The sequence below is a fragment of the Triturus cristatus genome, chromosome 6 (assembly GCF_964204655.1).
Source record: "Triturus cristatus chromosome 6, aTriCri1.1, whole genome shotgun sequence".
In the NCBI taxonomy this organism is placed as follows: domain Eukaryota; kingdom Metazoa; phylum Chordata; class Amphibia; order Caudata; family Salamandridae; genus Triturus; species Triturus cristatus.
Window position 1 is genome coordinate 811,208,038 of NC_140589.1, and position 22,042 is coordinate 811,230,079.

Consider the following 22,042-nt stretch of genomic DNA (forward strand, 5'->3'; position numbering starts at 1 on the left):
CCAACTGGAAGCGTTTTTTCTGCATACCACTCCTGTGGAGAAACACAGGATTCTCACCATTAGTTTGCCGAAAGACTTGGTCCCAGATATGGCCGATTGCGCAAACTGGGGCAAGGTCTTTGCCGCGACCTACTCGAAGTGCTTCGGCACTCCGTCTATGTCTGTACTACCCTCCGTCATTAAACGTGTTCAAGAGAATCACGGGGCGGAGGCTACTGTTGAATTGGGAATGAGGCTTGTCGGGGTGTTCGATGTGGTTGCTTCCATGGTAATGGGCAACCTCAAAGGCGATGCCATGCAGTTCTAAGCTGGACCGCGTGGACGAACTCAACAGGCCTAAGGAGTTCGCTAAAATAATTGCGGAAGCCTATAGAACCATAGGCCGCAGTTTCTTAGGTGTTAAACCAACTGTAATAATTCCTGATATAGTACAGCAGACTAAGGTGAGTTCGTCTGGTAAAGACGAACGCCCAAATTTTCCTAAACAAAATTGGCGGGCAAAGAAACAGGGGAAGCAGCAACAGAAACAGGGGTCTCGTCCTGCCTCACCCGTCCAGTCGTCTAGTGAACGCACATATGATCTGCGCGATCGATCTAGTATTAAGTCACCTGATAGGTTTCAGGTTTCTGAACAACGTTCTCCTCGTTCTTCACAGGAAACATCGGCTTCACAGTCCGGTGGCGGAGACCGTGGGAAAGGACAGGGTGCCCAAGGTCGTGAGCAACCCCATCAGACTGACGGCAAAAGCAAGCAGGACGAGTCTGCACGTCAACACCCCCCGTTTCAGAAGAAGAAAGTTGCTGCGCTAACAGCGAGGTATGCCACAGATAGTGCGGACGCAGCTTCAGAACCTGACATGGGCACTAACGCTGCTCGACAGTGCGGCGGAAGTTACAGTAGTGAGACAAGCACTGCGTCCATATCTGGTGGCGACAGCAACTGATACGTTTATAACTGTAGAAACTGCTGACACTAGAGTGGCTCCCCCTGACAGACTGTATAACATAGTCCTTTTAATTGAAGGTGATATACAACGCACGATTCAAGGGATTTTTGGGGATAATCTGACCTCTTCGTATGATATTCTATTGGCAGAGGCAGACTGGCCCCCGGCTTTCATTTTAGATACTCCTAGAGCGGAGGAGATGATCCTCCCGTCCTTTGCGCACACAGTGCCAAAGGACCAAGCTAAGAAGTTCGCCGAGGAGTGGGCTCTGCTGCTAGCACTGGCTTTGTATCGTAATCAGGTAGGCTGGGATAAATTGTCCCCCAGCCATGAGATTCCGTTGCGGTCCACCCCCCACCCACAACCTCAATATCCCATGCGTCGCAAAGCAAGACCTCACGTCGCGGCTATCCTTGAACAATTGGAATATCAAGGTGTAATTGAAACATGTGTGTCACCAATGAATAATCCTTTATTCACTGTGACGAAGCCTGATGGGTCGTACCGCCTGGTTTTGGATTACCGGCATTTAAACTCTCATTGCCAGACATGCGCAGTACAGAATACCCACAGTTCGTCTCTCGTCGATAGTCTCGTGAGAAAACGGTTTAAAACTACACTTGACATTTCCAACGGCTTTTACAGCCATAACCTGTCCTCTCTTAGTAGTGAATGGACAGCATTTACCTCGGGCGGCAAACAAAAACATTTCAAAAGATTACCGATGGGCTATAAGAACAGCCCTGGTGTCTTTGCCGCTCGTGTGGTCTCTCTGTTAGAGAGCATTGACCCTGATGCGTACTCGTATGTAGATGATATTTATCTCACAGATGACGAGTTATGGCCGCATCTGTGTCGCATTGATCGCATTATTGTTTTGTTTGCAGACTTCGGTTACAAATCCAACTTTGCGAAGTCTCACATTGCGGAATATACATGTTTTTGGGATATGAACTCAACAATGAAGGTCGAGGATTGGCTCCGCACTTCCTAGAGAAATGCGCATGCCTACGTGCTCCTACGACACTGAAGAAATTACAATCTTTGCTGGGCTTTCTGAATTTCGGTCGCACGTACATTCCTGATTATGCCCAGCGCATCAAGTCGCTTTATGCCTTGGTACAACCTACTTTTTCCAAATCATGCTGGCTGCCGGAGCATTCAGCTATATTGCAATCTTTGCAAGCTGACCTTCTTGTTTCAAAATACTTACTGACGCGTGATAACCACACTAACCTGGTCATAAGAATTGTGCCAGGCGCAGTGGGTTTCACGTACTTAACGTTCAATGAGGGCGACACCGTCCCCATTGCCTACAAATCGCACCTGTACACTTCGGCTGAAGTGCGATTTTCCGCTGTTGAGAAAGTTTTGACGGCAGTGCAGATGGCGATTCTGAAAGAATGAGCGCTATTGCAAGGTAAACGCATGTGGTGGTCACACCATATCCTGCCCTTGAGGCGGTGACGAAAGCAAGTGTACCAAATTCTAAAGCTTTGCATCCACGGTGGATACAATGGGCCACTTCCTTGACATCGCCCGACGTCACATATATCTTTGACGCAGCTCTGCAGACTCAGGAGTTCTTACAGTATGAATTCGTTCATCCAGCTCCTCTGTCTTTGCGCCCGCTCGAGGATTACCATTGTGTCATTTACACTGACGGTTCTGCGCAACCGGCAACTGGATCGAAGCATGCCTATTCAGCGGCCTGCGCAATTGTGGTCGGTACTTTCGTGAATGGTGAATTCCAATCTGATCTCGTGCATACGCAGTCATTGGGTGATTGTACCGCACAGTTGGCGGAGCTTCGTGCTCTGGTGCTTGCACTGGAGTTTGCTGATCCTCGAGTCACTACCCTTATAGTGAGTGACTTGTTCTATTGTGTTCAATCTTACAACGACAATCTACATTTTTGGTCTCAAAATGACTACCATGATTCCAAAGGTAGCACAATTAAGCATAAAACGCTTTGAGTTCGAATGGCAGAACTTAAAGAACATCTGCCTCTCGTGAATGTTATTCACACTCTTGGTCATCAACAAGTTGGTGTCCATGCTGTCGGCAACAGCCTAGCTGAGGAGGCAGCAAAAACAGCAGTGGCATCATACTTAGTAGCAGCAGTTACAAGATCACAAAGTAAGATCGATGATGACATCTTGGCAGCTATTGCTGCTACAGAGAAGGGAACAAATTACCCAAGAGGTTTCCCTTCTCGTTACCATTATCGCTTAAGTCCTGATAACGTCCCGTTAGTGAGGATTAACGACGTTGGTGACAGACTGATTCCCAACGCGGACTGCAGATCATCTTTGATATTAGCGGCTCACGAGGGCATGGCGTCAGCCCATGCCGGCGTTGCAGCTACTATATCTCTGTTACAACAACGTTACTGTTGGTGCGGTTTATATAAACAAGCTCACGCTTATGTTCTTAATTGTGACATTTGCCAGCAGATAAAACCTTCAACTGCGGCGCACCCACCACAGACTCAGTTGTACATATCTAATAAACCACTGGGGTGTGTTTATTTAGATCATTGCCGCCCATTCACCTCTGATACTGCGTACAAGTGCATCTTGGTTGCAGTGGATTCGTGCACACGTTTTCTGTGGGTATGGCCACAAAGGAGTGCTGATGCCCGTACTGTCATCAGGGATTTGTGTGTCTTTGTTGGAGGTTTTGCATGTGGTACCTTTCATTCTGATCAGGGCCCTGCGTTCACCTCTAAGGCGTACAAAGAAGCCATGAGAAATTTGGGGGTCCAAGTCAAATTTTCATCTCCCTACCGACCTGAGGGTAATAGTGTGGTGGAGCGAATGAACCGTGACTTAAAGCAATCTTTGACAGCTAGGGTTTTAGGTACTGGCCGGAACTGGCTAGCCCACTTGTATGACGTACGGCGTGCACTTCATAATCTCCCTAGAAGGTCTCTGGGTGGGCGGACCCCATACATGATGCTCTTTGGCATACGAATGTTTGTCCCGGACCTTGATGGTCTAGACATGGCGGCGTCGGCCGCACCCTTTGACGTAGATGATCACTGTGCTGTATTGCTGAATCTACAAGAAGCCAGAGACAGTCTAGCGAAGGAACACGTGCCCTCCACATCTGATGCTGCGCTTCAGATTCCGGTAGTCGGCTGGCTACCTCGAGTTGGTGATCTGGTCCGTGAGAAGGTGGGGAACAAGAAGGAGTTCGGCCCCTCTTATCGTGCACCAGTTCCGGTGCTTGGAGTACAGGATACACGTACAGTCATTTTACCTCCACTTCCTGGTCGCAAGGATAACAGGTACATCTCTATTGACAATGTCAAGCTACAGCGAGTGGCCGATTCTTCTTAGTATGACTCCAGTGGTTTCTTGCCCTGCGATGCTGAGAAATTTTGTGGTGGCCCCAGCTTCTACCACCTTGCCTGATGTTGCCGTCGAGATGCATACAGTTACTGGTCCTTTATTGCCACCGACAGCTGGTGGTCTACCTGAAGATATAGAGTATGCTTATCCTGCGGATGACCCATTGCCTGTTTTACACTCCACCACAGTTAACCAGTCGCGCTACTCCTTTCACACTAATTCAATGACTTCCATTGCCCCATCAAAAGTTTCAATTTTTGCTGTCTGGTTTAAAAGACATTTTTTAATTACCCCTTGGACTTACATTTGGCTGGTGCTCATATGTATTTTTCTGTTTATGTCCATTGGCTTTGTGGTAGTGTTTTTTAGACTTATAAATGGACACTACCTGAAAGAAAGATCTACAATTAGACTAATTGATGGAACTTTGGCACCCCACTCCTCATCACATATCATGAAAAGGGACCAGACTTTTGTGAACATTACTGCCTGGCCTGTACTGGATGGGATCGCGTGGGATGCTGTTAAATTTCAAATTCATGGTCCCACTGAAGTAATCAATGTGCCAAATGTATTTCATGTTTCTACGGGTGATGTAGTTAAGCAAAACATCCGCTCGGATGATTGGGATGTTCAAGCCATAGAAGCACTGTTTTCTGGTTTGAAATATTATGCTGCATTTGATGCTGAGGATTTGTATTTAGACACTGCTAATTATGATGAGCAATTCTGCTATCAACATTATGGCACGCATTTCCTACACAAAGCAAATACGTTTAGAAATGTTGTAAATTATAAGCAATGGGAACACTGTCCAGCCCCTAGGCTGGGCAGCTCCTCCATGTTAGTGGACAAATTCACATATTTTTCTGACTTCAATGTGTCGAATCCGGCCTCCTTTTATTTTAAGGTTGCGGCTGAGTCTGCTTCTAAAGTTAGACTGACACACACTAAATTGTTGTATTCCAAGTCCTTTATGGACGAGTTGGCTATCGGAGGTTATGATCTGTTGAAAGCTACTATCGATCTAAAATCGGTTTGGGGTTCTAAACGGTGGCAGGTACAGGGAACAAAAGCTTTGCATCGTGCCTGCCTCATCCCGAACCACATGTTATTTTTGAATTCGTCAATTTTTCAGACCACCTGTTTTGGATTGGCTACTTCTAAAAAATGTAATTCTCCCTCCACTCCGGGTCTGGGTGCTTATCCTAATTGGGATAATTATACGGATCTGTCCCTTGCTACGTTGCAGTCATACATTTCCAACACATCCTTCAATATTTCCAAATTAAATCCGGAAGGGTGGTTAATATGGCAAACTTGCTCAGATTCCTGTCAACATCGGTTTCTGGATTTCAGTAGGGAAGTTATGCCAATCTTGGCTGCAACATTCCACCTTAGTATCTGTTAAACTTCATTTATCACAATTGAACGACAAAATAGATTTGAATGATTTTGTTAAAGGTCCTGCGGTTGGCAGGTCCAAAAGATGGGTATATGCAGTTTACAACGAAGTTTGGAAGCTATCACAGATTGAAGCTGCATCCAGATTACGAGCTATTGATCAAGCCAATATGGAGAAAGTATTGGCTGTTATAGATAATAGCATTAACACCCTGTCTTCCAGAATTTATACGTTAGATAATATTGTTTCATCTGTGGTTGACATTGTGCAGGATGATTTGTCTGTTTTGTATCATGGTCAAAATCAACTGTGCTCTATTATGCACTTTGCATGGACATTGCAAACGTTAAAGGCTGGGAAAGTCCCTTGGGATTACATGAATACTTCATCTTTGTTCCTTCCTTTTAATTTAACTGCGAAACAACAGTTCATGTCCATGAAAAATGCAACATACTCATTGCTGCACATTGAAAAGTTAGAACCTTTACCTTTCTCTGTTGCCGAATTAAACTCCGCTGTGTGGCTTATCCACGGGTTGATCACATTACCGTTCCCCCTGTTTAAGTTCAGTTCGTGCATGTAACATTATGCCCTTGGCAGATATGAAAAACTGGGTACTGCCTTTCTGCACGAAGTTTGGTCACTCCCATTCACATATAGATGCGTGAGGGACGGAAAAGAGGTTTACTTAAAAGGTGAAGAGTGCACTTCCACTCCAGATCACTCTGTGGTGTGTCGGCACATTCAATTGCATGGTGCATGTAATGTGCACGCTCCTAATTTAGCTTGCGTCCTCAAAGGGATCCCGGTGCCAGTTAAAACACCATTTTTTACGCTGCTTGCTAACGGTAGTTATTTGCTATTAAATAATGAAGCTTGCTGTGGGATGTTAGTGGGAATTCCCTACATAGTGACTGTATCACAGAGAGTAGTCTGCTGTAATACCGTCCTTTTCCCACCCCCGCATGGACGGCTCGATGTATCCATCTGGCCTTCCATTCCGACCTTGAAAGCAGAGTTCAACAAGATGAGCAGAATAAGGGCTCTATTGTCTCAAAAAGAAGTCGCGTTGACTTCATCCCGGGAAACATTTGTCCTTCACCTAGCAAACACGCGCACAGAGGTGCAGGCGCTTTTGAATACTGATCTCCCACTTCGTTTTGGGGCCCTAATTCAGACTATCTTTAACGTCTCGTCAACAAGTGGCCTGGCACATTTTTTCAAAATTGTGGGCTCCAGCCTCGTGACCTCCTTTCAAACTATTTTTGGTGTGATCCCGGCATTTTTTCATTCTATTTTTTCCAGCGTCTTCGGAGGTCTCCCTTTGATTCTCACCCTCGTAGCTGGGGTACTTTTGTTGATCTGCATACTACGCTATAGATGCACAACTTGCGTCACACGACAGCATGTCCCGGCTGCTCCATCTTTGTAACCGGATGCTTGAATACTATGGAACATTACCACTGGCAACCTTGAGCATAGCCTATGGGTTGTCCTTCCGGTTTCCCTACTTTACCTGCGTAAAACCTGTCTTTCATTGCCTAGAGTGCCCGTTCCAATGGGCTCTGGATTTGTGCTTGTCGAACTCGGTTTCTCCCGCCCCGGATTATGATCGGCTAATGAGCCCCTTAGTGGCTCATGAGTTGGACTGTTCTGGTGTCAGGATTATGGCCTGTGGAGCAGCACATGGAGTCCTAGGGAATTGGGACATAGGAACGGCTGCAGCTGACTTCTTGGCAAGAAGTTATCTTGAAGAACACGCCAGTTGTCCTCTGATGGTACTAGAGGCTCCTGTTGTCGAGGAACATGTGTGTTCATTCCCCTTGCTGAATTGGATGGCAGATAATTTTGCAGAACGTTCCAATGATTTCCTCTTGGAAGCGGTTGCAACTTATTGTGCTTATACCTTGATGGATTAACTTGGAAGTCATCCGAAATTCCTGTGGGATGCCTTTTTTTTTTTTTCCCCTCTCTCGTTGAAAATCCATCGATTATATTTTTTCATCCCCTTTAAATGGGTTTTTTTTCTATCCTTATTTTTTCTTTTTTCTCTTCGAACTTTTCACTTACCTTATATGGATTCACAATTTATGCCCTTAGTTCCGTTCTATCGAACTTGAACTCTTTGTTCTTGAAATTGCACACCTACTGGTTAGTGGTCCGATCAAGGGGGGGTGTAGTGAAGACTGCTATTTATATACGTACAATGCTAAGTTAGCACAACCGCGTTAGATGTTAGAAAGCCATCTTGCCACTTTTGCTGCTTTTGCACACAACACTGTAGTTACATGTTATTAATTAAGAAATGCTTACTCGCCTCTGCTTCACATGAGAACTGTCTGTTATTCACATCCCTAACAGTGAGCTGCGACCTTGGTCTGAACATTGTGTAAAGAAACAGTCTGGGTCGCTAGACGGTGCATGTTGTTGTGTTCAGGTTGATCGGCTCACTATTTAGCCATAACACGCACGCAGCTGCAAATACCTGAAAGTCGAGTGCTTTAAATATTGCAGGCTGCATGCATTAGAGACATTCGGAAGAAGAGCTTTCCTAGGAGCAGAGTCTACCTGATCCTGTGATGTGATTCCACTAAGCTGATCTTTATGGTATGGGGTTCCCCAGTTGAGCATAGAGACCCTCTATTAGTCTAATAATAATAATATTAGTTTACTAGCGAAAGGAAGGTGGCTGTCATCCACTGTCATTTTATTATGATTTCTCCTTTCATTTTCTATGGTATTGTAACTATGCTGATGGTTTCGATTTTAATCATTTGTCTGCTTATGTTAGCCAAAGTACTGTATCTTAGGACACGAGGTTTATAAAATAAACTCTTTAAACTTTGCTGTGTCTCCGTTTACTCTTGTTGTGGACTGATATGAGAATAATTACGAACAGGTATTTCTGATTCCCACCATTCCTGAGAATACACTAAGTCGCTTGTTCTGGGTTGTCTATACATTGGGACCGCCGAGATAAAACTCGGATAACGAATGGGACACTGATGCTGGTCGGATAAGGGGTTCTGGGTTCTGAGGTGAGTTTTTGGTACACCACAATTCACTGAGGTCCTGGTTTCCTGTGCATAGTTCTATGCATAAGCAGAATCCCTGCAACAGTAAGAGGTAGGCTAGTTGGCCCCTAAGGACCACCAGCAGTGAAGGGGATTTCAATCCCCATTGAAGAGTGCACCAGGGAGCGCGATTTCAGAGTATTGGGCACAGGGGGGCATGGCCTGTTATGGGAACTTAGCAATCCTGCTGTGTGGTACTTACTGGAGGTAATAGGAGGGGTAGTTGGCCCCCAAGGATGTCCTTGGAGGCCAAGTACCCCTCTTGTTACCTCCAGTAAGTCCCACACAGTAGAATTGCTAAGACGTCTTCGGAGGCCATGCCCCCCTTTCTCCACCACTCTGCCAACGCGCCTCCTGGCAGACTACGGGATAGGGGATTAAGTCCACTTTACTCCTGAGGGACTTTGGGGGCCAAGAAGCCCTCCTGGTACCTCCTGTAAGTCCTACGCAGTGGAATTCTTGAGCGCTGGTGGGAGGCCCAGCACCCTTTATCTACCACTCTGCAAAAACGACTACTAGTTAAAGTAGCATGTTTCTGCACCTCTGATTTAGCAGTATTTTTAATCCCCCTGCCCTATTATATACTAGGGCCTTAAAGGGGAGGTCATGCCAATCACAGGGGTACCCCAATCCATAGTGTACCCTAGTGTATGTAGGTGTTTTCACTGTATTCTAAGTGTCTTTTAGCTTAGCACTGGCTCTAGGCCTGGTTAGTCAGAGTCAATTACCACAAGCAAAAAGTTGGGGGCACAGGATGACTTTGCAACAAGGCCTCTTTCTGCATATCTTTTGCTTCTTTCTGCACCTTTCTTTTTCTTTCAGGACTTCTGTTGTTCTTTCTTCATTTCTCTTGCTTCTTTCTGCGCCTTTCTTTCTCTTTCTGCATACGTCCTACCTCTGTAGGTATAGTTATAAATTAGCATTTAAAAAACCTTAGAAATTCACTGAAAAAACAATAGATTTCAGAGAAGTTATAGTTAGAAATTAGCATTTAAAAAACATTAGAAATTCACTGAAAAAAACACAGGTTTCAGAGATGTTATAGTTAGTTGGACATTTCACTCGTACAAAACCAGAGAAATTCGGCCAATATAGTTAGTTGAGCTAACTATAACTCGTGCCCCGCAATGTACATGCTGATGACGTCACATATTATATCATGCATGACATGTTATTTGAATCCCCTGAAAAACGCTCTGGAGCAGCTAATGGTATAGGAGTAGGAATGGTTACAGCTATGTTCGTTGTTATAGAGTCTGGAGGGAGCGGAGTTTTGTTCCAAACCCCCCATAAAGGAGTTTGTTCATTAACTCCTACTTTCATTTGTAGTTGAGCTACCTTATCAGCCAGAACGGCAGTCGAGTTTTTGGATTCAACAATATCCCTTTGCATTTCTGTGATTACTTTCAACAGATCGTCTAAAGTGGCCATGATAAAGCCTTGTACAGACCAGGAGGAATTAAAATTTGTGGGCTCACTTTTCTGTCAAGGTGCCACTTCCTCGGAGTCTGTACGTTGCTCTATGAGCCCACCTCTCGGTACCCCCAATTCAAGATGCTATTACAGCACTGAAAGTTACAGTGACCAAGTGGGGGGAAGGGTTTGGGGAAAGGACCAGCTGGGAAGGAGATCTGTAAAACAAATAAATACACATACAAACAATAACAATTAGCATATATAATTCTCAGATGCTGGACTCTGCTATGCGGAATTTGTAGGCTAAAGAGTCTATATATGACTTTATCACGAGCCTGTGATGCCAGTTATACAGGAGACACTTCCAAAGAATGTGTTACTAATACACTTTCTTATTAGCAATATTAAACAATGTTCGTAGCATATGCTCATAGTTTTTACACAATATACTAATGAGCCCCAAAGCGCTTGCCCGAGCGCTTGAAAAGACACCATGCAAATGAGCCCAGAACACTTGTCCCTATGCTCGACAACTCAATATGCAAATGAGCCCAGAGCTCTAGATTGTAATCGCTGGTCCCTGTACTCAACTACACAATATTCAAATGAGTTCCAAAGCGCACGATCATAAGAGTGTCAATACAATATTCAAATGAGTTCCAGAGCGCACGATCGTATGTGTGCCAATACTTCATGCAAATGAGCTTCAAAGCGCACGGTTGTATGTTTGCCAAATACAGAATTCAAATGAGCTCCAAAGCACAATCGGATCCCAACAATGTTCAAAATGAGTATCACAAATAAAGAGCAGAAATGACTTTATTTGGTATCCTCCTTGCCCCGCTCCATGCACATAGTCAACCATTAGTGTTAGTGTACATTTTGCAGTAATGCAAATGTGCATGTCTGCAGTCATAAAAGAAACATTGAAACCTCAAAACTGAATCCCAACACTACAGCTACTGCCACCCTATACCTCCACCCAAGCAATTTCCATCGCCCTAACCCCTGCAATGCGTTAACATTGTGGCTCAATGGTGGGAAAAGGAAAGAGGAAGGTAGATAGGGATTAGGAAAAACCAGGAGAAAGAGAGGATAGAAGAGATGAGAGGATAATTAGGCTGGGGAAAGAAGAGGTAAAGTCAAAAAAAAGGAGGTCTAGTTTCAGGGTACCTCTGAGACTGGTGGTCCAAGATGTTTGATGGCCCCAACACACAATACGTTATTTTCAGCATGAGTGCTGAATGCATGGTTAGGATGTAGAGGGGGAACCCCTAAAGATCTGTCCACTGCTTGAGTCAGACCGGTCAGAAGGCCCCTAAGGTGTCTTTGCAGGATAACCAATAAAGAAGTTCAATGTCTGGGTGACCACAGCAGTCAAGATGGCCCCGGGGATGGGCAGACCACCACATGCAAGGTCTGCCACTGTATTTCCTGGGCAACCCATTGTCATTCTACTCCATCAGATAGGACCTCTCCGCGGGTCCCTCGTTTTCACCATCTCCTCCTTTGTCTGAATTTGATGAGTCTTTCGCGGATGCCAGCCTCTCCTTAACATCCTCTCAGGACCCTTGCTTCCACAGCTTCCTTAGCCATGCTCCTGTTATTCCACTCATAGAAGCCTAACAGTCAAACCTGTCTGCTTCTCCACCCTGGTCCAGACACGCACAGGTAATTCAAAGTAATGGGCCTTGTTATTGAAAATGACCTTTAGTTTTGCAGGAAACGATAACATGTACCACAGGCCCATAGCCCTTAGTTTCAGTTTTACTTTGTTGCTGTAATGTGTGAGTGTAATTGGGAAAAATGTGAATCTTACTTGTGTCGTGTTGGAGGGACGCACAAACTCTAACTGATCAGAGGACCTAGTCACAATCTCTGTAATTGAGGAAGCAGGCAATTAAGATGTGTAGCGGAGCCCCAGGTAGCAACCTTGGGGCTTAGGCTCTGTGGTACCTCTCGATGAGGAAACAGGTAGAAAACTGGACCCCGGGGACTTTAGCTTTCAGCCAGTGCTCAAGGAACAGGTACAGACCCTCTCTATCCAATTACTCGGGAAAGCCCACAAATCTGAGATTGTTGTGCCTGGTTCTTTCCTCTATGCAAAGCTCCAAGCTCGTTCTTTTCAGTTTTTGGACAGTAGGACTCCCTTCACTTCATCTACTAAGGTTGATATTTACCCCTCCGAATCTGTTACTCGGTCAACAGTATTGCTCATATCTTGTTGGAGATGGGCAACATCATTACCGACCGCATTTATTTGAGTTTGATTTGCCATGATAAAGCCTCGTACAGACCAGGAGGAATTAAAATTTGTGGGCTCACTATTCTGTCAAGGCGCCACTTCCTCGGAGTCTGTACGTTGCTCTATGAGCCCACCTCTCGGTACCCCCAATTCAGGATGCTATTACAGCACTGAAAGTTAGAGTGACCAAGTGGGGGGAAGGGTTTGGGGAAAGGAACAGCTGGGAAGATCTGTAAAACAAATAAATACACATACAAACAATAAAAATTAGCATATATAATTCTCAGATGCTGGACTCTGCTATGCGGAATTTGTAGGCTAAAGAGTCTATATATGACTTTATCACGAGCCCCTTATGCCAGTTATACAGGAAAGACACTTCCAAAGAATGTGTTACTAACACACTTTCTTATTAGCAATATTAAACAATGTTCGTAGCATATGCTCATAGTTTTTACACAATATACAAATGAGCCCCAAAGCGCTTGCCCGAGCGCTTGAAAAGACAACATGCAAATGACCTCCAAAGGGCTTGTCCGAGCGTTCCACATACACCATGCAAATGAGCCCAGAAAACTTGTCCCTATGCTCAACAACTCAATATGCAAATGAGCCCAGAGCTCTAGATTGTAATCGCTGGTCCCTGTACTCAACAACACAATATTCAAATGAGTTCCAAAGCGCACGATCATAAGAGTGTCAATACAATATTCAAATGAGTTCCAGAGCGCACAATTGTATGTGTGCCAATACAGCATGCAAGTGAGCTTCAAAGCGCACGATCGTATTTTTGCCAAATACAGAATTCAAATGAGCTCCAAAGCACAATCGGATCCCAACAATGTTCAAAATGAGTATCACAAATAAAGAGCAGAAATGAACATTCTCTGTTGCCTTCAAAACAACAGAGGCTTACCTGAAAGCCTAAGATAAAAAGGGATGAACTCACAAGTCTGCAGAGGAGACCGAGGCTGCTCCCACTCGGCAGGATTCCAGAATAGTGAGCAACACCCAATGAGGCGTGGCTCCTTTTACAGACAGACCACACCCATAGGCAGACCACACCCACAGTGAACAAGGCAGACCACGCCCATGGGCAGCAGACCACACCCACAGTGAAAAAGGCAGACCACACCCAAAGTGACTGCTGTGTGGGGATTCTGGGATATGTAGTCCCCTATAGCTACATCCGGAAAAAGAAAAGGAAAACACATAAAAGAAAATGGACAATGAAAGGACCAGGTACCTCCGGTAAGCGCCACACAGATGGATTGCAGAGAGGTGGTCCGAGGCCACACCCCTTTTTCACAACTCTTCAAACGCTTCTCTTGGCGCACTGCTGGTTGGGCGATGAGGTCCTCTTGTGTCCTGAGAACCTCAGGAAACAATAGGACCTCATCCCCGAGCAGCAGTGTGCCAGGAGCCACGTTTGCAGAGTGGTGTAAAAAGGGGGCGTGGCTTTGGACCGCTCTAAGCAATCCAGCTGTGTGGGGCTTACTGGAGGTACCTGGTGGGCTGATTGGCCCCCTGGGACCCTTATGAGGAAAGGGGACGTCATCCCCCAACCAAGAGCGTGGCCCAGGAAGCGCATTTGCAGCATGGTGGAGAAAGGGGTTGTGGCCTGTGTCCACCTCTCAGCAATCCCACTGTGTGGGGCTTACCAGAGGTAAGAGGTAGGCTAGTTGGCCACTAAAGACCACCAGCAGTGAAGGGGACTTCAATCCCCATCGAAGAGTGCACCGGGGAGTGCGTTTTCAGAGTATTGGGCACAGGGGGGCATGGCCTGTTATGGGAACTAAGCAATCCTGCTGTGTGGTACTTACTGGAGGTAATAGGAGGGGTAGTTGGCCTCCAAGGATGTCCTTGGGGGCCAAGTACCCCTCTTGTTACCTCCAGTAAGTCCCACACAGTAGAATTGCTAAGACGTCTTCGGAGGCCATGCCCCCCTTTCTCCACCACTCTGCAAACGCGCCTCCTGGCAGACTACGGGATAGGGGATTAAGTCCACTTTACTCCTGAGGGACTTTGGGGGCCAAGAAGCCCTCCTGGTACCTTCTGTAAGTCCTACGCAGCGGAACTCTTGAGCGCTGGTCGGAGGCCCAGCACCCTTTATCTACCACTCTGCAAAAATGACTACTAGTAAAAGTAGCATGTTTCTGCATCTCTGACTTAGCAGTAGTTTTAATCCCCCTGCCCTATTATATACTAGGGCCTTACAGGGGAGGTCATGCCAATCACAGGGGTAACCCAATCCATAGTGTACCCTAGTGTATGTAGGTGTTTTTACTGTATTCTAAGTGTCTTTTAGCTTAGCACTGGCTCTAGGCCTGGTTAGTCAGAGTCAGTTACCACCAGTACCCGTCAGCAAAAATTTGGGGGCACAGGATGACTTTGCAACAAGGCCTCTTTCTGCATATCTTTTGCTTCTTTCTGCACCTTTCTTTGTCTTTCTGGACTTCTGTTGCTCTGTCTTCATTTCTCTTACTTCTTTCTGCGCCTTTCTTTCTCTTTCTGCATACATCCTACCTCCGTAGGCATAGTAATAAATTAGCATTTAAAAAACCTTAGAAATTCACTGAAAAAACCATAGGTTTCATAGACGTTATAGTTAGAAATTAGCATTTAAAAAACCTTAGAAATTCACTGAAAAAACCATAGGTTTCAGGGACGTTATAGTTAGTTGGACATTTCACTCGTACAAAACCAGAGAAATTCGGCCGATATAGTTAGTTGAGCTAAATATAACTCGTGCCCCGCAATGTACATGCTGATGACGTCACATATTATATCATGCATGACATGTTTTTTGAATCCCCTGAAACACGCTCTGGAGCAGCTAATGGTATAGGAATAGGAATGGTTACAGCTATGTTCGTAGGTATAGAGTCTGGAGGGAGCGGAGTTTTGTTCCAAACCCCCCATAAAGGAGTTTGTTCACTAACTCCTACTTTCATTTGTAGTTGAGCTACCTTATCAGCCAGAACGGCAGTTGCGTTTTTGGATTCAACAATATTCCTTTGCATTTCTGTGATTACTTTCAACAGATCGTCTAAAGTGGCCATGATAAAGCCTCGTACAGACCAGGAGGAATTAAAATTTGTGGGCTCACTATTCTGTCAAGGTGCCACTTCCTCGGAGTCTGTACGTTGTTCTATAAGCCCACCTCTCGGTACCCCCAATTCAGGATGCTATTACAGCACTGAAAGTTAGAGTGACCAAGTGGGGGGAAGGGTTTGGGGAAAGGAACAGCTGGGAAGATCTGTAAAACAAATAAATACACATACAAACAATAACAATTAGCATATATAATTCTCAGATGCTGGACTCTGCTATGCAGAATTTGTAGGCTAAAGAGTCTATATATGACTTCATCACGAGCCCCTGATGCCAGTTATACAGGAAAGACACTTCCAAAGAATGTGTTACTAACACACTTTCTTATTAGCAATATTAAACAATGTTCGTAGCATATGCTCATAGTTTTTACACAATATACAAATGAGCCCCAAAGCGCTTGCCCGAGCACTTGAAACGACAACATGCAAATGACCTCCAAAGGGCTTGTCCGAGCGTTCCACATACACCATGCAAATCAGCCCAGAACACTTGTCCCGATGCTCAACAACTCAATATGCAAATGAGCCCAGAGCTCTAGATTGTAATCGCTGGTCCCTGTACTCAACAACACAATATTCAAATGAGTTCCAAAGCACACGATCATAAGAGTGCCAATACAATATTCAAATGAGTTCCAGAGCGCACAATCGTATGTGTGCCAATACAGCATGCAAATGAGCTTCAAAGCGCACGATCGTATGTTTGCCAAATACAGAATTCAAATGAGCTCCAAAGCACAATCGGATCCCAACAATGTTCAAAATGAGTATCACAAATAAAGAGCAGAAATGAACATTCTCTGTTGCCTTCAAAACAACAGAGGCTTACCTGAAAACCCAAGATAAAAAGGAATGAACTCACAAGTCTGCAGAGGAGACCGAGGCTGCTCCCACTCGGCAGGATTCCAGAATAGTGAGCAACACCCAATGAGGCTTGGCTCCTTTTATAGACAGACCACACCCATAGGCAGACCACACCCACAGTGAACAAGGCAGACCACACCCATAGGCAGCAGACCACACCCACAGTGAAAAAGGCAGACCACACCCAAAGTGACTGCTGTGTGGGGATTCTGGGATATGTAGTCCCCTATAGCTACATCCGGAAAAAGAAAAGGAAAACACATAAAAGAAAATGGACAATGAAAGAAAAATGCAAGGAAAAATGCATGGATGGCCACGGAAATCCAAATGAACAATGGGGGCGGGCCCTAGAATGCGCGCCACAGAGGCGACGCTGACAGTAAGAAGGATTTCTAGAAAAGGATGGCAATGACCCTGGATCCACAAGTGAAACCAAAGTGGTGAATTCCGGTCTATTCATGACTACCCAGAAAACTACATTTTGTGCAAGGGAGATGGGTTTTCTGCAGCAGCAGAATGTCTGGGGCATAATGCTGACAAATAACTTAACCACCACTCTTAATTTATTTTAGGCCGTTCACATTCCATGACTTTATTTGGTATCCTCCTTGCCCCGCTCTATGCACATAGTCAACCATTAGTGTTAGTATACATTTTGCAGTGCTGCAAATGTGCATGTCTGCAGTCATGAAAGAAACATTGAACCTCAAAACTGAATCCCAACACTACAGCTACCGCCACCCTATACCTCTACCCAAGCAATTTCCATCGCCCTAACCCCTGCAATGCGTTAACATTGTGGCTCAATGGTGGGAAAAGGAAAGAGGAAGGTAGATAGGGATTAGGAAAAACCAGGAGAAAGAGAGGATGGAAGAGATGAGAGGATAAGGAGGCTGGGGAAAGAAGAGGTAAAGTAAAAAAAAAAAGGAGTTCTAGTTTCAGGGTACCTCTGAGACTGGTGGTCCAAGATGTTTGATGGCCCCAACACGCACTACGTTATTTTCAGCATGAGTGCTGAATGCATGGTTAGGATGTAGAGGGGGAATCCCTAAAGATCTGTCCACTGCTTGAGTCAGACCGGTCAGATGGCCCCAAAGGTGTCTTTGCAGGATGACCAATAAAGAAGTTTGATGTCTGGGTGATCACAGCAGTCAAGATGGCCCCGGGGATGGGCAGGCCACCACATGCAAGGTCTGCCACTGTATTTCCTGGGCAACCCATTGTCATTCTACTCCATCAGATCGTCCCTCTCCACGGGTCCCTCGTTTTCACCATCTCCTCCTTTGTCTGAATTTGATGAGTCTTTCGCGGATGCCAGCCTCTCCTTAACATCCTCTCAGGACCCTTGCTTCCACAGCTTCCTTTGCCATGCTCCTGTTATTCCACTCTTAGAAGACTTACAGTCAAACCTGTCTGCTTCTCCACCCTGGTCCAGACACGCACAGGTAATTCAAAGTAATGGGCCTTGTTATTGAAAATGACCTTTAGTTTTGCAGGAAACAATAACATGTACCACAGGCCCATAGCCCTTAGTTTCAGTTTTACTTTATTGCTGTAATGTGTGAGTGTAATTGGGAAAAATTTGAATCTTACTTGTGTCGTGTTGGAGGGATGCACAAACTCTAACTGATCAGAGGACCTAGTCACAATCTCTGTAATTGAGGAAGCAGGCAATTAAGATGTGTGGCGGAGCCCCAGGTAGCAACCTTGGGGCTTAGGCTCTGTGGTACCTCTCGATGAGGAAACGGGTAGAAAACTGGACCCCGGGGACTTTAGCTTTCAGCCAGTGCTCAAGGAACAGGAACAGACCCTCTCCATCCAATTACTCGGGAAAGCCCACAAATCTGAGATTGTTGTGCCTGGTTCTTTCCTCTATGCAAAGCTCCAAGCTCGTTCTTTTCAGTTTTTGGACAGTAGGACTCCCTTCACTTCATCTACTAAGGTTGATATTTACCCCTCCGAATCTGTTACTCGGTCAACAGTATTGCTCATATCTTGTTGGAGAAGGGCAACATCATTACCGACCGCATTTATTTGAGTTTGATTTGCCAGGTAATTTCAGTGCAGTCTCTTTGTTCTAGGGCAGTGTCCAGCAAGGAAGCCATTAATGCTGGTTGTAAGTCACAGCCACTAAGATTAGGTGAAAGTGGTTTTGTCAGTTTATTGAGTTTACCCTGCCTCTGGGTTGCTGTCACTCTATCTTGGTGGACGGTCTCAGCCACAGCCAAACAAACCACAAGCAGGGGGGATCAAGGACAGTTAAAAAGGAAAGGGGTAAGAGGCCCACCAGTAGAAGCTGCAAGAGCCCCCAGGTCATTTCTTAGAGTGGCCTACCAGCCCCGCCTGAGCAGAGAGCACAGGCAGCCTCACAGCACCACGGAGGCAAGATCATGATGATATACTTAGTAAAGCAGGATGAGTAAAGCAGACATTGGTAAGTTGCATTTGAACATGTCAGGCTGTAGAGAGAGATCCGTGAAATCTTGTTATAGGAAGTGCCATGTCTGTTCAAACCAGCAGGACCCCAGCCGCACACCTCAGGCCCAGCCAAGAGATGCCCATTCCATGCTGCGTCAAGATAGACTGTAAGCGATGTGCTGTGTCCGCATTGCACGGTCCGTTCCCTGTCTCCACTAGTTTGTGGTAGGTCAGTCAAGCTTCCCCAAGCAAAGACCATGGGTGGCACCTGCGGCCAACACCCAAGGGCAAATGTTTCAGGGTCTCCCGCCGCAGAGCATGGTGATACACTGGCTGCTTACAACTGCCAGTGGCAGGTACACCCGCAGTGCTGGTCACAGCAGCCTAAGCCCACCCATGCAGGCCAAGCAAAAGCTACGACATCACACAGAAGTGGGCCCCTGAACTGATGCCTAGGCTGGGGTACAGGGGAAAACGTCTACTATCAAACAGCTAAACTCACTGCCTGCAAACAATTTAATGAATAAAGCAACAAAGTCTAGATATAAAGAGGAGAAAGAATAACCTCCTCACTACCAAACAAGTACAATGTGCAGACACAAAGTTAGAAATGGACCCCTGGATGATAAATGGTTTTTCATTTTATTTAGCTATAATACCTTAATTTATATTGCAAGCGAGGTACATCAAGGACACCTCCAGACAGATGCGTGAACCATAGATATTATACCTAAAATCCCCACAAGGTCATAAATTCAAAAACAAATTGACACTCATCCAATCACTCATTCAAACACATGGACAAGACACAACACAAGACATGACTGGTCACCTCCACACAGATACAACACATACATCCATGTATAATAAAACATATAAAGAGAAAACTAATTTTGAATAACAACTATTTCCTGGTATGATTCAAGTATAGTATCAGTGATTGCTGTGTTCTATTTATAAAGTGTTCATTATATTTTATTTTTTATTTTTAATGAACTCATTTTCCCAGAGGTAACTGATAATATCAAAGCTCGTGGAGGAGAAACACCAGTAAGTTAGGAAAAAATGCGCAGACACGTGTTTCGGTGCAGGACCTGGATGCAGGGGTAAAACCTTCTTCAGGGCGCTGGGCAGATGAACATAAGGTTTAGCACACGTCTGGGTTGCCTAAAAATAATACAAGCAGTTTCTACGTACAATGACATCATTATTGAACCCCTAAATATACATGCCCACTGGAGCTCATAAAATGGGGGGAAAAACCTCCCCAAAATCAATAAGGGGGAAAAAGGGGACAGGGTTGTGCTACGTGCCCAGATAATAAAACCTTATAACCCAATTTCGTCAACCTCACATCGTGTGATAAATGTGAATAAGAATGCTCACCACACCACAAGTTAAAACAGAAAGTCTGTAGATGTGTCCATAAATACCACATATGAGGTAGAATAGTGAATAAGAAAAATGCAGATAGTTAAAGCATGTGAATCAGAGTGGCATGCAGCCTCAAAAGAGTGGAGGCCAGACGTTAAGGATTAACTCAATAGCGGGTACCTGAACTGGGCTTTATGAGTCACCCACAGGGTCAATCCACGAAGATTAGAAAGAATAATGACCATCTAGCAAGGAGAAATCTCCACCTAGTAACGAAATACAATGCTACATAAGGGATAAGAAATACTTGCGAGAACGATGCCAGAAAGAAGGGAGACAAGAGAAACCCAATAAAGTCAGGATACCTCAGGAGAAGTAAAACATATGAGGCAGGACTCATAACACGATGAAAACGATGGAGCCCTCAGCTCTCAGGTTAAGTAACGAGGAGCAGGAATTCACAGTAAATGGAACAAACATCCATAAGCGGCATGCTGAATAAAAAAAAACCTCACAGGAAAGGATAGATCTAAAAAGCAACGGAACAGATTTATGAAATGGAACAATAAACCTATATGTGGATTAAAGATATATTCAAAAAGGCAAAGATAGGTGGTAACAAAAGAAAAAGGGTGTTGGACCTGGCCCTTTTGGCCGGATGGTCCCTAGACTTTTCGCCTTCCACCTGTACTTTTTCTGACCTGTTGTTGGCTATTCTATGACTCTTGGCACTTTACCACTGCTGTTCAGTGCTAAAGTGCATATGCTCTCCCTATGTAAAATGTATATGTTGGTTGGATTCCATGATTGGCTTATTTGGTTTACTGTCAGACCCCTGTAAAGTGCACCAGGAGTGCCCAGGGCTTGTAAATACAAATGCTGCTGGTGGGCTTGCAGCACTGGTTGTGCCACCCACAGAAGCAGCCTGGTAAAATGTATCTAAGGTCTGCCATTGCAGAACCTGCGTGCAGTCTGGTACTGTCATGCTGACTGGGTAAGTGCACACACTTACCAGTCCCTAAACCTTCCCTTAACTTCATATTAGTCACCCCTATGGTAGGCCCAAGGGCAGGGTGCATTGTAAGCATAAGGTAGGACAAGCCCTGATGTGTGTGGCATGTCCTAATAGTGAATTACAGCCATTTTCGATTTTCACTATTGTAAGGCTACCTGTTCCCATAGGCCAGAATGGGATGTTAGAATTGTTACATCCTATGATCCTAACAGACCCAGGGAACATGGTAGAAATTCGAGTTTAGTATGCCTGAACTCAGAATAATAAAATACATCTTTTAGTAAAGTTTATTTTAATATTCTGTGTTTGCAAATACCACTTTTAGAAAGTTGGTAGTTGCTTGCCTGACCATTTCAGCCCGCCTCTGCTATGATGTGTATCTGCCTGTCTGGTTGTGTGAGTGACAGGGCTGGGGAAACCCAGAGGGGCAGGGCTAGGTAGCCTGGTGGTGAATAGGAAGATTGGCAGTCATATGGGTGGTAGGGGTACACCTGGGCTCTGAATAGGGTTGTGCTCTGCTACCACAATGCTGGCTCCACCTCCTGCGGAGCGGCTGATGTCTCTGCCCTGCACCCTGAATAGAAAGGCAGAGTCATGTCAACAGAGTGCTCAAGAACTGGTTTGGACTGGGCAAAGGCCCCTCAACCCCAGAGGAACAAAGGAATTAGGGGTATAAGTATTGGGACCCTGCTCCCAATAAATTAGATCCTGCTGAAACAAGAAGAACCTCTGCCAGAGGAGAAGGAACTGGGAAAGCTGTAGGAGGAGTACTGTCCCTGACCTGGGGGATTGGCCTGCAGTGGTTGCCTTGC